This window comes from Hyperolius riggenbachi, chromosome 11, assembly GCF_040937935.1.
Source record: "Hyperolius riggenbachi isolate aHypRig1 chromosome 11, aHypRig1.pri, whole genome shotgun sequence".
NCBI classification, from domain to species: domain Eukaryota; kingdom Metazoa; phylum Chordata; class Amphibia; order Anura; family Hyperoliidae; genus Hyperolius; species Hyperolius riggenbachi.
Window position 1 is genome coordinate 49,084,307 of NC_090656.1, and position 14,992 is coordinate 49,099,298.

Below are 14,992 nucleotides of genomic sequence, written 5' to 3' on the forward strand. Positions count from 1 at the left end.
GCTATCCAGAGCTTTCACTCTACTAAGCCAAGTATCAAACCTGAAGTAAGTTTACTTTAATGGGGAACTTTAGTGAAAAGGGGAAAAATATAAATTAATACATTGCAAAGTGAGAAGTTAAAATGTAGAAAAGAGTTCAAAGCTTGATCCACAATCTGCCTGCACATCATCATCTTTACTACTGGCAGACATGAAAAAAATAGACAGCACCAACTGCCATTATCTATAAGCACACCCCTTTACAATGCGATAGGCTTAAAGGTTGTTTTTTTTATAGATATGCATATGTGCAGAGGGAGATACTGGTTGCTTGGCAGTTGGAAACAGCTGTAATTGCCCACAATGCAACAAGGTTCACAGACAGGAAACTGACCAAGGTCCTGACATCACTTTGATGTTCTGTTCATGAAACATTTGCAGTAAGATTAATCATGGGAGGAGGGGTATCAGCTACTGAATGGGATGAAGTTCAGTCCTTGCATACAGTTCCCCTTAAAGGGACACTTAAGTCAAACAAAAAAAATTAGTTTTACTCACCTGGGGCTTCCAATAGCCCCCTGCAGCTGTCCGGTGCCCTCGCCATCTCCCTCCGATCCTCCTGGCCCCACCAGCAGCCACTTCCTGTTTCGGTGACAGGAGCTGACAGGCTGGGGACGTGAGTGATTCTTCGCGTTCCTGGCCACAATAGCGCCATCTATGCTGCTATAGCATATATCATATACCATATAGCAGCATGGAGGGTGCTAATGTATCTGGGAACGCGAAGAATCACTCCCCAGCCTGTCAACTCCTGTCACCGAAACAGGAAGTGGCTGCTGGTGGGGCCAGGAGGATCGGAGGGAAATGGCGAGGGCACCGGACAGCTGCAGGGGGCTATTGGAAGCCCTAGGTGAGTAAAACTCATTTTTTTTGTTTGACTTAAGTGTCCCTTTAAAGAGACACTAAAGCGAAAAAAAAAATTATGATATTCTGATTTATATGTGTAGTACAGCTAAGAAATAAAACATTAAGATCAGATACATCAGTCTAATTGTTTTCAGTACAGGAAGAGTTAAGAAACTCCAGTTGTTATCTCTATGCAAAAAAGCCATTCATTTCTACGACTTTCAAAAGTCGTGGAGAGGGCTGTTTTCTGACTTTTATTATCTCAACTGTTTACTTTTTCTCTGCTAGAGGAGAGGTCATTACTTCACAGACTGCTCTGAAAGAATCATTTTGAATGCTGAGTGTTGTGTAATCTGCACATATTAGAGAATGATGCAATGTTAGAAAAAACACTATATACCTGAAAATAAAAATATGAGAATATTTTCTTTGCTACTAATCTTCTAGTAATTATCCGTACTACATAACCAATTCATTATATCATATTTTTTTTTTCGCTTCAGTGTCTCTTTAAGTGTTTCTGCAGTTACAGAAATAAGACTGTAGAGCTTTCAGTATTGCTAGCTGAAATCCAAGTCCCTAATATTACATGTAATTGTTTTCATTATATCCCAGACCAAACTACTGCTTCCATAGCTCCTGAAAAAGCAGATCAGACAACCTCTCGCTCTTCTGCTCCCCTTTTTAAATGTGATTTTGTTTACATATTACTATTTATTGTATTTATAAAACGCCAACATATTACGCAGCGCTGGACAATAAATATATACAGAGATACAAGGATGATACACTCACGGCATGCGATTCTGATTTTTAATCGTTTTTTACATGCGATTCCGATTTCTGATTTTTAATTGTTACTGCATGCTGCGTTTTTTTTGTTGATGGCGTTCAGGGAAAATTAGAATTGCAAATCAGAATCGGAATTGCAAATCGGTTTTGCAGTGTGCAGGGAGCCTAACAAGGTTATAAAACATAGAACACAGTTATACAAGGCAAACAGAGTACGAGATACATGATCATGCGATTTTGGGCTGGTTAGGTAGGCCAGGTAATACAAGCACGAGGCTGCCATAGGAGGGGGGCACACGATCAAGTAGACTACACTAGTGGATGGAGGACCCTGCCAAAGACTTACAATCTGCTTGTGGGCAGAAAGGATGCACCTAGTCCAGTGATCTGCAAACTTGGCTCTCCAGCTGTTAAGGAACTACAAGTCCCACAATGCATTGCGGGAGTCTGACAGCCACAGTGATGATTCATAAAGGCAAATGCATTGTGGAACTTGTAGTTCCTTAACCTCCTTAGCGGTAACCCCGAGCTGAGCTCGGGGTAAGCCGCCGCGGAGGATGTCTCAGCCCCTGGTGGGGCGATTCCTGTGCTGTAAATTGCTGTGCGCGCAGCCAGCACTTTGCTAGCTGCACGTCCAGCTCGATCGCCGCCGCTCTGCGGCGATCGTTCGCACTCAGAGGCGGAAGAGGCCCCCCCCCCCCCCGCCAGAGCCCTGCACAGCCCGGACCAATCAGTCCCGGGCAGCGCAAAGGGCTGGATCGGATGGGTCTGACTTCAGGACGTCGTCGTCCTGTTTACTCTTGTTGCCGGCGGCGATTGGACTAGAGGGACACATGCGCCCTCTAGTGGTGTTTTATGTAGCTACCACTCAGGTAGCTACATGAAACAAAAAAAAATTTTCAAAAAAAGAGCAATGCAGCCTCCTTGGCGGAAAAATTGAACCGCCAAGGAGGTTAACAGCTGGAGGGCCAAGTTTGCAGATCACTGACCTAGTCTGTATTTACCTGCTTTCACCCACCTTGGAATCCCCAGATAATTGGAGTGCAATAGTAGCCCACATGACTGTAGGTGGTAACCAAGGACCCTCTCCATGATTTGATCCAAAATCATTTTTAAAACTGGCACAAGCAAACAGACCATGTGAGCAGCAAAAGAGAGTCTGCAAAAGAGGAACTTGGGCATGGTTTATTTTTGCCCATGTGAGCTATTTAACTTGTGCAGCATATATTTAAACGTATCTGACTAAAGATAACCAAGAAGCTTATATGCATAATGAAATAAGCTCTGGTAGGACTAGGGAAACATTTGCACCTAGGGGTTACCTTAAATCTTGGACACAATTTCTTGTTCACTCATAGGCTGCATGCAGTGTTTTTAAAATCATCTGTCCTCCCCCCAAACTGCGTCCATATGACCAGGCTCAAAGGTTAACACATTGGAGGTTTTACCAAGCAGCAGCCCATGCAAATGTGAACTGTGCCCACAGCATGTTTCAGTCCACCATAATATGCATCATGCTCAAGGGTCTTCTCTAAGGCCCGGTTCATACTTGCATTTGCAGCCCAAACTTCTCACTGATCCTCAGTGAGAAGCAGACTGGTTTCAATGCTCGGCTCAGCCGTGCTCGGCGAATGGTGGAGTGTACATTTGGAATCCTGACGTCAAAATGGAGGATGTTCCACACACCTTTGCTGCTGAAACCGGACAACGCTGTCCACTTTGTTAAGGCAGCATGCATTCTCCACAATGTTGTGCGCCAGGAGGAAGTGGACGTTCCTGAACCTCCAAATGTACTTCCACTTCAGCCGATGCGGAGGTTTGCTACAAGGCCCAGAATAGTCTGCCTCCGAAACAGGGACAAATTGGCAGACTATTTTATGTTCTCTGCTGGACAACAATAAAAACTTTTAATTTTGTTCATATACATTTGTTTAGGTGACCTGTTATGATGTTTTTTTTGTTGTATTTTTAATATTTTTCTATTTGTTTTTAATAAATTTTTGGTTCTACATTTTGAATGGACATCCTGTAGGTTGTGTATGCACAGAGCATGCGTGTCTGGGCCGCAGGCCTTGCGCCTGCGGCCCAGACACACATGGGTGGGACACAGGTGGCACTGATCGTGGGTGGGTGGGACACGGGTACACACAGAGCGTGCGTGTCTGGGCCGCAGGCCTATAGGCCTCCGGCCCAGACACACTTGGGTGGGCAAGGCCTGCGTGGCTACATATTCAATATGAAACCCACCCCAAACAACAAAACACAGATGCAACACCACAAGCCCCCCAAATCAATTGTTGTAAACATACCTTGCGCAGTTTTGCGCTTCCGATTCAGTTCATTGAATCCCTCCACATAGACTTTGGCGATTTCCTCCCACAACTTCCTGCACTTCCGGAGGTTACTATGGGTGCCCCTTATCCCAAAGGGCAGGTTGAGCCTGCACTTGGACAATCAGGTCCTCTATGCTGTATTGTCTGATCTCTGCCATCTTCTCCAAATAATCGAGCACGAACTGGGAGGAATCCCAGTCAAACCATGCTGGGCACATGTGTCAGAAAACAAAGATGGCCGCTGTACCATAGAACGCATACAGAAAGAGGGCTAGAAAGGTCTGTTTTTATAGGCAGTGTGTCATCAACTTCCGTTTTACATTATTTCCTATTGAGCTGCAAAACCTTCCGGATCAGTTCCGCAGGGCACAACGTTCTGGAAAAATAGGGTCTGCAGCATTTTTCCGGACCGGCTGCAGGAACGTAAAAAACGGAAGGAAACTGATCCGGTGGGACGGACGGATGTGTACGGACCCATAGGTTAACATTGGATCCAATCTCGTCCGTTCCGTTTGTACAGTATATGTTACGGGTCCACTACGGAAAAAAAACGCATGTGTGAACTGGGCCTAAGATAAACTGTTGTGTAGTACAGGTGGTCAATGAGATGTGACTAGTGTGAGGGTTGAGCTGGTTTCGGGGTTTCGGTTAGTATTAGGTAACAGTATGATAGTCTAGAGGCTTACCCCGATCTTCTTACCCCCCTCCATTCCAGCACAGGATCCCACCAAACAAATTAGACAACATTTTCAAATAATCTTGCGTGGCTGCGCTCCTGTATGTCTATGAATACGGCCGCACACAAACTTTTTTGCTTGTATTGCAAAGTGCTCTTAAACCAAGTTACTCCCAATTTAAGTTTTTACTTAATTTGTAGAGGTTGCCTGAGGAGTACCAAATACACAGCCAGTTGCAGAACGGGGATGGCCCTGTAACAACGGGACGGAGCGAGGACTTCCCTCTACATAGGTTTGCACCTAACCTGAAGTGTGTTTCCCTACTTCAGGTTTGCTTTAATGCAAATGTGTAAGGATAACAAATTTACAATACAGATACTTACCTAAGCAGTGGGAAGCCTCATGGTGGTCTGAAGGCTTCCTCAATCCTCCTTGATTCCTCTGCTGCTACTTTGGACCCTCTTCCCAAACTCCTGTCCATGAAAAAGCCAAGCATGAGCAGCTCTAGGCCAGTGTATGTCACCATATTTCGAGACACGTTTATTCTAGAACTGTGGACTATGGACTCTAGCCATTCGAGGTCTACGTGGACAAGCTTGTCGGCGAGCATCTGATGGACTGTGGGTGTCTGTGACACCTATCTATTGCAAGTAGCTAGCACCTGTCAACCATGCATTTCACTGTGTGGATATCTGTTGCTATTAAAAGAGCGAGAAGATTTGTTTATTAAATTTAAGTGTGCTGATTTTTGGGGATTGTGAATATGTTGGTCTCCACCTGGTGGCCTGGTGGATTAACCCTCTTGGCGATACAATTATATCGCCCAGGAGGTGGCGCAGCACTATTTTTTTAATTTTTTATTTTTTAAATCATGTAGCGAGCCCAGGGCTCGCTACATGATAGCCGCAGCGTAGCGGCATCCCCCCACCCACTCCGATCGACTTCGGCGATCAGAGTAAGCAGGAAATCCCGTTCAGAACGGGATTTCCTGCTGGGCTTCCCCGGTCGCCATGGCGACGGGGCGGGATGACGTCACCGATGTCATGGACGTCGTGACGTCAGAGGGCGTTCCGATCCACCCCTCAGCGCTGCCTGGCACTGATTGGCCAGGCTGCGCAAGGGGTCGGGGAGGGGGGGGGCTGCGCGGCGGGTAGCGGCGGATCGGCGACGGCGATCGGAAGTTACACGCAGCTAGCAAAGTGCTAGCAGCGTGTAACAAAAAAAAAATTATGCAAATCGGCCCACCAGGGCCTGAGAACTCCTCCTGCGCGACATACCCCGAGCTCAGCTCGGGATTATCGCTCAGGAGGTTAATCAGTGTGTGCACTTCATTTACAAGAAGGGCAGTGCGGCCGGGTACCCCCACTCTGTCAGGCATATGTTATGAAGGAGAGTTAGTGAGAGATTGGGAGATAATGTTAGTGTTGGGCATCACTGTATGGTTAGCCTAAGGGCTAGAGCTCATAGCGGGTCATGAACCCTATTGTCCTCTCTGGCTGATACTTTACATTCACTGCTGACAGCTCTGCAACATAATCAACAGTTGCTGAGCTAGGTTCTCCTCACAGCATCTCATTTTGATAAATCACTTCCTGTAGTTAACTTGCCTTCCACATATAGGGAATTCCTGACATGTGGAGAACCTGTGTTTGACTTGTACATCAAGTCATGTGCAGGTGAGGTCAACTTCCTTTTTCTTTCTTCCCCAGGAAGTACCGGTAATTGCAAGTTTTAAATTAACACTTTTCACAAGCATCATGTCCCGCAATAAGGCAGCACTGCAGAGCCCTGACTACTAAGGTATTAAGGAAGGCGGCATTCCGGTAAGGACACATTTAGAGATTCGTAGCATTAACACGTTTCTTGTAAATAAAAGCTGCTGCTTGTGTCTTTTGATGGAGTTGCTGTAACTATGTCAAAACTGCAGCAGCTCGAATGTTCCATAGACTTCTGTGTGTTGTTCTGCCACATCTGCTGCCTTGTACCTGTAGATCTGCTGCCTTAGTGCCTTGTACCTGTATATCTGCTACCTTGTAGCTGTAGATCTGCTGCCTTGTACCTGTATATCTGCTGCCTTGTAGCTGTAGATCTGCTGCCTTGTACCTGTGGATCTGCTACCTTGTAGCTGTAGATCTGCTGCCTTGTACCTGTGGATCTGCTACCTTGTAGCTGTAGATCTGCTACCTTGTAGCTGTAGATCTGCTGCCTTGTACCTGTGGATCTGCTACCTTGTAGCTGTAGATCTGCTGCCTTGTACCTGTAGATCTGCTGCCTTGTAGCTATAGATCTGCTGCCTTGTACCTGTAAATCTGCTGCCTTGTACCTGTGGATCTGCTGCCTTGTACCTGTGGATCTGCTACCTTGTAGCTGTAGATCTGCTGCCTTGTACCTGTGGATCTTCTACCTTGTAGCTGTAGATCTGCTGCCTTGTACCTGTGAATCTGCTACCTTGTAGCTGTAGATCTGCTGCCTTGTACCTGTGGATCTGCTACCTTGTAGCTGTAGATCTGCTGCCTTGTACCTGTAGATCTGCTACCTTGTAGCTGTAGATCTGCTGCCTTGTACCTGTGGATCTGCTGCCTTAGTGCCTTGTACCTGTAAATCTGCTGCCTTGTACCTGTGGATCTGCTGCCTTGTACCTGTGGATCTGCTGCCTTGTACCTGTGGATCTGCTACCTTGTAGCTGTGGATCTGCTACCTTGTAGCTGTAGATCTGCTACCTTGTATCTGTAGATCTGCTACCTTGTAGCTGTAGATCTGCTGCCTTGTACCTGTGGATCTGCTACCTTGTAGCTGTAGATCTGCTGCCTTGTACCTGTGGATCTGCTGCCTTAGTGCCTTGTACCTGTAGATCTGCTGCCTTGTACCTGTGGATCTGCTGCCTTGTACCTGTGGATCTGCTGCCTTGTACCTGTGGATCTGCTGCCTTGTACCTGTGGATCTGCTGCCTTGTAGCTGTGGATCTGCTGCCTTGTAGCTGTGGATCTGCTACCTTGTAGCTGTGGATCTGCTACCTTGTAGCTGTGGATCTGCTACCTTGTAGCTGTGGATCTGCGACCTTGTAGCTGTGGATCTGCTACCTTGTAGCTGTAGATCTGCTACCTTGTAGCTGTAGATCTGCTACCTTGTAGCTGTAGATCTGCTGCCTTGTACCTGTGGATCTGCTACCTTGTAGCTGTAGATCTGCTGCCTTGTACCTGTAGATCTGCTGCCTTGTAGCTGTAGATCTGCTGCCTTGTACCTGTAGATCTGCTGCCTTGTACCTGTAGATCTGCTGCCTTGTACCTGTGGATCTGGTACCTTGTAGCTGTAGATCTGCTGCCTTGTAGCTGTAGATCTGCTGCTGTAGGAACCAATTGTTGCGACCACAATATAAATCTTATGAGCTTCAAGTTGCAGACCTTTTTAGCAGGAACTCCATTGGATGGCATTAGCAGCATCTGTGCTAGAGATATTGCTGATGTGCTTACTGCTGTACATATAACAATGTACTTATCACAAGTGGGTTTCTGTAGAGTGGTCAATGGGGGGGTATTGTGGTATGTCCTACCCCCGCAGCCTACAGTGGACCTGAACTCTAGCACAGGACACAAGGAAAACAGAGATAAATGCACTCATTGTGGTTTTACAGAGAAGAGCCGGTCTAATTCCCCCTCATCTGTAAGTAATCACAAGTGTAATTTGAGCTCTTAGCTGTGTCAACCCAGAAACTTGTCAGTCTCGGGAGACACAGCGAATATGTAAACACAGGATGATAACCCTTTCTCTGCTTACTTGAAACCAGGAAGTAGACACACTGCAGATTTATTGCTGGAGTTCTGTGAGCTGTAACAAAGAAATGTTTTTCTTAAAGGTTAATATGCTGTTGCTTAAGAGCAGAGAGGAAGTTCTGAGTTCAGGTCTACTTTAAAGTGAACCGAGCATCATTTTTAACTCCCAGGGCATAGCTCTATAGCAAATTAGAAATGCAAAAAAAATGGAGTTTATTATTAAAAAAAAAATTTCATTTTACCTCATCTTTTTACATGAAAGGGTTAAAATCTTCTACCTCCTCCGTCCATGTAAGGACTTGTGGATGGAGGAGCGACAGATGATAGAAGGCAGATAAGAAATCATCTAATTAGACTTCATTGACCACAAACAAACCCTGAGTCTTCCCCTCTGTACTTCAAACAGAAGACATTAGTCACACTTGAAGAATTTCACATCTAGCCTAAATAATGGCAGTGGAAAAGTAGCAGGGGGGGTGAACGTCTCAAACATGGCAGCCCTTTCAGCTATTTGAAGCCAGGAGCTGCTTAGATTCCTTTAAAGAGACTCTGAAGCGAGAATAAATCTCGCTTCAGAGCTCATAGTTAGCAGGGGCATGAGTGCCCCTGCTAAAACGCCGCTATCGCGCAGCTAAACGAGGGTCCCTTCACCCCCAAACCCACCCCCGCAAACCTTGGTCGTCTTCTTGGTCGCAGATTTTCATTTTCTGGAGGCAGAGCTAATGGCTGCAGCTCTGCCTCCAGTCGCGTCTATCAGCGGCGAATCGCCGCCTCTCCCCCGCCCCTCTCAGTGAAGGAAGACTGAGAGGGGCGGGGGAGAGGCGGAGAGACGCGCTGACAGACGCGCATGGGGCAGGGCTGCGACGGTTAGCCCTGTCCCGATGCAGAAGCGCTCCCCCGCTGCACCGAGGGGATTTGGGGGTGAAGGGACCCCCGTTAAGCCGCGGGATAGCGGCGTTTTAGCAGGGGCACACATGCCCCTGCTATCTATGAGGTCTGAAGTGAGATTTATTCTCGCTTCAGACTCTCTTTAAGGGCCCTTTCACACCAGAGGGCTTTTTCGGCGTTTTAACGCCACGGCCGAAGTTGGCGTTTTCCTAGGTAAAAGAAAGTCCATAGACTTTCATTTTACCATTCACACTAAACGCCGCGTTTTGGAGCGTTGCATTTCAACGCTCCCAGGCGCTTTTTCTGGGCCTACCGCGGCGTTTCTCATTACAATTGATTGTAATGTATAGGCGTTAAAACGCCTTCAAAACGCCTTAAAACGCCTGCAGCCAAAACGCAGCGTTTTAGCCTTTCACCGTTGCCTGTAGTGTGAAAGAGCCCTAAGTGTGCTTCATGTCTCTTAACATGAGCAGCTGACAGGTGTCTACTGCCTGTTCGCTGCTCCAATAGACACAAAGAGTCAGTGGGCCAGATTTATCAAAGCATTACCGACAGTTTTCTTTTCTTAAACAGTTCTAACCAGCAGGGGGAACTGCTCTGTATGATGATAAAAAAATTCCTAAAACCTACTTAATAACAGCAATTTAGCATGAAGTTCTAAAACTGCACTACAGTTAAGAAAAGTGCAAATCCATCCCTAAACTGCCGCAGGTTAAGAAGCGCTTAATAGCACATCTACAGATGGTGCAGTGCAGGCCAAGCATTATTTGTGAAGTGCTCCTCTCCCCTACTGAATCTTGTGAAGCTGTTCTGTGCTTAACAACTTGATAAATGTCCCCCAGTGTCACTTGATGTGTCAGTTTTCTGTTGTCGTTTAGCTGCACTGTGTGTCAATCGCTGCCGCGTGTGGTTACATACACTGCCATAAAATTGCAACCAGAAGGCTTTTATTGCACAACAGATCAGAGGCTGAACTGAGCGGTGAGCTTGCAGCTCAGCTATCTATGTGAGGGAGCCCTATGTGAGCCTAAAGGTGAGCTTACATTGCAGCTATTGTAGGAAAGCCACACCAGGTAACAATAGACTTGTCTGCACAGTTGGAACTTGGCAGGGGCAAATAGGTATGTGATCTTTATAGCATAATTCCAGTTATCTCTTAAAGGGGAACTGAAGAGAGAGGTATATGGAGGCTGTCATGTTTATTTCCTTTTAGACAATACCAGTTGCCTGGCAGCCCTGCTGATCCTCTGCCTCTAATACTATTAGCCATAGCCCCTAAACAAGCATGCAGCAGATCAGGTGTTTAAGTGGTTCAGACTTATAAGTCTGATCTGACAAGACTAGCTGCATGCTTGTTTCTGGTGTTATTCAGATACTACTGCAGAGAAATAGACCAGCAGGGCTGCCAGGCAACTGGTATTGATTAAAAGGAAATAAACATGACAGCCTCCATATACCTCTCTCTTCAGTTCCCCTTTAAAGGACCACTATCGCGAAAATCACAAAATTTTAAATACATGTAAACAGTTCTAATAAGAAGTACATTTCCTCTATAGTAAAATGAGCCATACTTTACTTTTCTCTTATGTTGCTATTACCAGCAATAAGTAGTAAAACCTGACAGACAAAAGGTTTTGGACTAGCCCCTCTCCTCATGGGTGATTCTCAGGGTTTTATTTATTTTCAAAAGCACTTAGTGAATGGCAGTTGCACCGTCCAACTGCCAAAGAAGTGTGCAGTGGGCAGGGAGGCTGGCCAGCATCTTTGTATAAATGTTTTTTTTAGAGAATGTCTTTATAAAGAAAGCCAAGCTTGGAATCCCCCATGAAGAGATGGACTAGTCAAAACCTGTCAGTTCTGTCAGATTTATGCTACCTGTTGTAAGCAACAGGAATATAGGAGAAAAGTAATGTATGCCTCATTTTACTCTGGGAGTAACATACTTCTTATTTGTATGTGTTTAAATGAATTTAAAATGTTACTATTTTTTTGCAATAGTGATCCTTGAAATGCTTTCATTTTGAGCACAGCTGTGTGATTTGAGTGTGATCATGCTGAAAACTATGTAAAGGCTACAAATGAAGACATATATTTTCCATTGAGAGACCAGAGACATCCCTTATATGTCATGTGAAATATAACATGATTAAAGTGTTGGGTTTTTTTTTTTTGGGGGGGGGGGGGGGGGACACGTGGCTCAGATGTTTCCAGTGGCCGTATATTTCCTTCACATTACGTGTCAGATGAAAATATGTTTATTTCAGATTAACGTTTATTTCAGTGGAACATTGAATTTATGAGTGCGTTTGCATGTTACAGTTTGTTGCTTCCTCCTTCATTCTTCTTTAGAATTTCAGTTCCTCTCTACCTCTGCCACTCATGAACCACAACCTTTTGGTGTTTTCCTGTGTTGCACGCTCTCATACAGTCTGGTTGTGTCTCGCTCGCCTTTACATGTCTGCGACGTCTGGCTGCGAGGTAATGTTTCTTGACTGTTCTGTGAAGATGGCCTGTCCTCTTACATGCTGTGGCTGGTTGTTTAGGTAGCCATCTCCAAGAAGCAAGAATATCCCTTGTTTTTAGACATTCAGGAAGCTGTATATACGCAGTGTATACATTTTATAAACATTGCTTTATATGAATTAGGCATACAAACGTTTGTTTGTTTTTGAAACTGTTAAAATAAAAAACATGCTGTACAAATTCATATCGCCTCAATTCCTCCTCGGCAGTCCCAGAAATCTGCCCACCCCTGAGCAGTCTATAAATCTGAAGCCATGATAGACTGTCAGCCTGTAGAGAGGCGTGGCTTTAGCTCACGAACCAATCACTTTCATGCTTGACCAAAAAAATCCAGTTAGAAATCACTAGCCACAAACTGCATGGCGCATTTAATAGGTCCTTTAAATCTATTTAAAAATAGGTTCTCTGGATCAATTTTCAGTCAGAACGGGTATCATTGTGGCAGCTCATGCTTATGAGGTGGAAGTGACCATATATTGTATGGTGGTAGGTCACTGCCCTAGTTGTTATTGGGAGAAACGGGGGCTGCACTTGCTAAGGAGAGGCATGTCAGTGGGTCCCGTGACCCCCGCGGGAGGCCCAGGGGTTTATGGGGCCTACTCATGGTTAGGTGCAGAGCATGGCAGCGGAGTGTGAAACATCACCTGCTTCCAGCACAGCGACACTTTCTCTCTTCAGCCGCGCCGCTGTCTATTAGCGGCTTCCGCTCCTGTATGTCAGGTTATATGCAGGGACAAGAGCCGCAATTAGATATGGGGGGAGACATGTTGCTCTGCTGGAAACTGGCTATGTATTATGCCCCTCTGTTGTACGGTCAGAACTGCTGGGGGGCCCGCCTCCTGGGTATCCCTTCAAAGTTTTGCTGGCTGATGATTAGTAGTTATGGCAGTGCTCTAGTTTATCAATAAGTGTACTCAATATTTATTTTTGTATAATGGGACTTTATATTAAGGCTTACAGATTACCCAGCAAGCTCATGGTGAACCAGAACTCCTAGGAGTGTGTGAGAGGCTACAAAGGACCAAAAAGCCCTCTTACTAAAATGTTATGCAAAACAAAAGTTTGCCTTCTTAAAACAAGATATTTGTGAACTGCAGGTTTCTTAGGCCTCTTTCAGACGGGCGGCTGAACTGCTTGCTTTTTAGGCAGTTTAAACTTAAGCGAAAAAAATAGAAGAGAAATGAAGAAATGATTGATATTCGCCATGTAATTTGTTTATGTTGTTTGAACCACAATCAGCCTCTACATCATCATCTTTACTACTGGCAGACATGAAAAAAAACAGACAGAGCCAACTGCCATTATCTATAAGCACACCCACTAACAATGCGATAGGCTAAATAGTTTTTATTGAGATACATATGCACAGAGGGGGACACTGGTTGATTGGCAGTTGGAAACAGCCATTATTTCCCACAATGCAGCGAGGCTCCCAGACAGAAAACGGTTAGGACCTGGGGCAGCAATGATATTGTGAAAGGGGTTTCACCATAATATCAGCCATACAGGACCCCCCACCCCACCGATGATCTATTAAAGAAAAGGTAAAGGGCTACTGATTGGAATGGAGTTCAATCCTTGGTTACAGTTCCTCTTTAAGTAAAACTTGTTAAACACTGATTTGTTTTAAAGCAGTGTTTTTGTCTACAAGGATGGACTATCACTTTAAGCCATAAACTATTTTTCAATCCTTATTATATCCTTAAAGAGAACCCGAGGTGTGTTTAAAGAATGTTATCTGCATACAGAGGCTGGATCTGCCTATACAGCCCAGCCTCTGTTGCTATCCCAAACCCCACTAAGGTCCCCCTGCACTCTGCAATCCCTCATAACTCACAGCCGTGTTGTGAGGCCAGAAACCCACTGGGAGTGCTTTTTAAGCGTGAGTGATTTGAAAAAACTCTTGGTAATGCAATGCTATGGGGGATTTTTATAAAATCACATCACTCAAGTGGGATCACACCCATAGCATTACATTAGCTAGAGCTTTTCAAATCACAAAGCGCTCAGAAAAGCTCTCCTAGTGGGTTTCTAGCCTGAGGCTGTGTTTACATCTGTAGTGTCAGTCTCAGCTGCTCCCCCGCCTCCTGCATAGCTCCGGTCCCTGCCCCCGTCCCTTCCCTCCAATCAGCAGGGAGGGAAGGGATGCAGGCGGGGACTGGAGTTCTGCAGGAGGCGGGGAGAGCAGCAGACTGACACTATAGAGATAAACACAGCCAGCTCTGACAAGCTGTTTGTCAGCAGTGTGGCTGTGATTTATGAGGGATTGCAGAGTGCAGGGGGACCTTAGGGGGGTTTGGGATAGCAACAGAGGCTGGGCTGTATAGGCAGATCCAGCCTCTGTATGCAGATAATATTCTTCAAACCCACCTCGGGTTCTCTTTAAAGGAACCTTTTCAATCCTTATAGGAACAAAATTACTTCAAATTGTTAATTGATAACTAGATCCGAATTCTGTACATTATTTAATGCTACCCAAATATCATTCTCCCTTATACATATGTACACCAGTAAGCACAAATAAAAAGTATCTTTTGTTAGAAAGCATTACAATGTGAATAAACATTGAAACTGACAATTATAAAAGGCTATTTTCTATTTCTGCTTTGCCAGGTTACAAAACTTAATTAAAGTAGGTCATAGACTATAACTCATGCCTCATTTAATGGGCTATAATTAACTGATATAAATTAACCTTTCCTGGTAAACTAGGAGTAAATTGGTTACAGTGTCCAGAAAGACGATCGCTATTCTGTAATTGCTCTTTTATTGGTCTTATATAAGATCCAGCGCAGTGACGTGGATTCTCATTCCTCTATAACAATAATCATTCATTCTTTGTACAAAATAAAGACCTTGATCACAGCTTTGCAGCTCTGTGTGTTGTACTGTTAGGCCTCTTTTCCATGGGCAGCTGAAGGCATTGAATTTACTGTCAGTCATGTGCTCCCACTCACCGGCTGGGCACTTGCTAGCATTCAGCACTGGTAGTGGATAGGTGATTCCCATGGCGTTACAGCTGGACACGGCGGTTGCTGTCCTCAGGCGTGGCATGAGATGTTTTTTAGCTGCCGGGTACTGGCACTGTACACACGGTGCTACCAAACTCTACCATTCGGCTGCA

The 14,992-nt window shown here is 45.2% G+C and overlaps 1 protein-coding gene across 11 annotated transcripts in view; it reads left to right on the forward strand.

Moving 5' to 3' along the window:
- SIPA1 (signal-induced proliferation-associated 1) overlaps positions 1-14,992 on the forward strand; it is a 215,503-nt gene that overhangs the window by 77,176 nt on the left and 123,335 nt on the right. Inside the window, exon 2 of one of the 11 annotated variants that reach the window (XM_068260907.1) lies at positions 6,397-6,510. The exons of 9 other annotated variants lie outside the window; for them this stretch is intronic. The gene's annotated coding sequence lies outside the window, so the exon portion shown is untranslated. Of the gene's footprint in view, positions 1-6,396; positions 6,511-13,356; positions 13,413-14,992 lie in introns of those variants that run through there. One more of the 11 variants, XM_068260909.1, reaches the window with a different exon arrangement.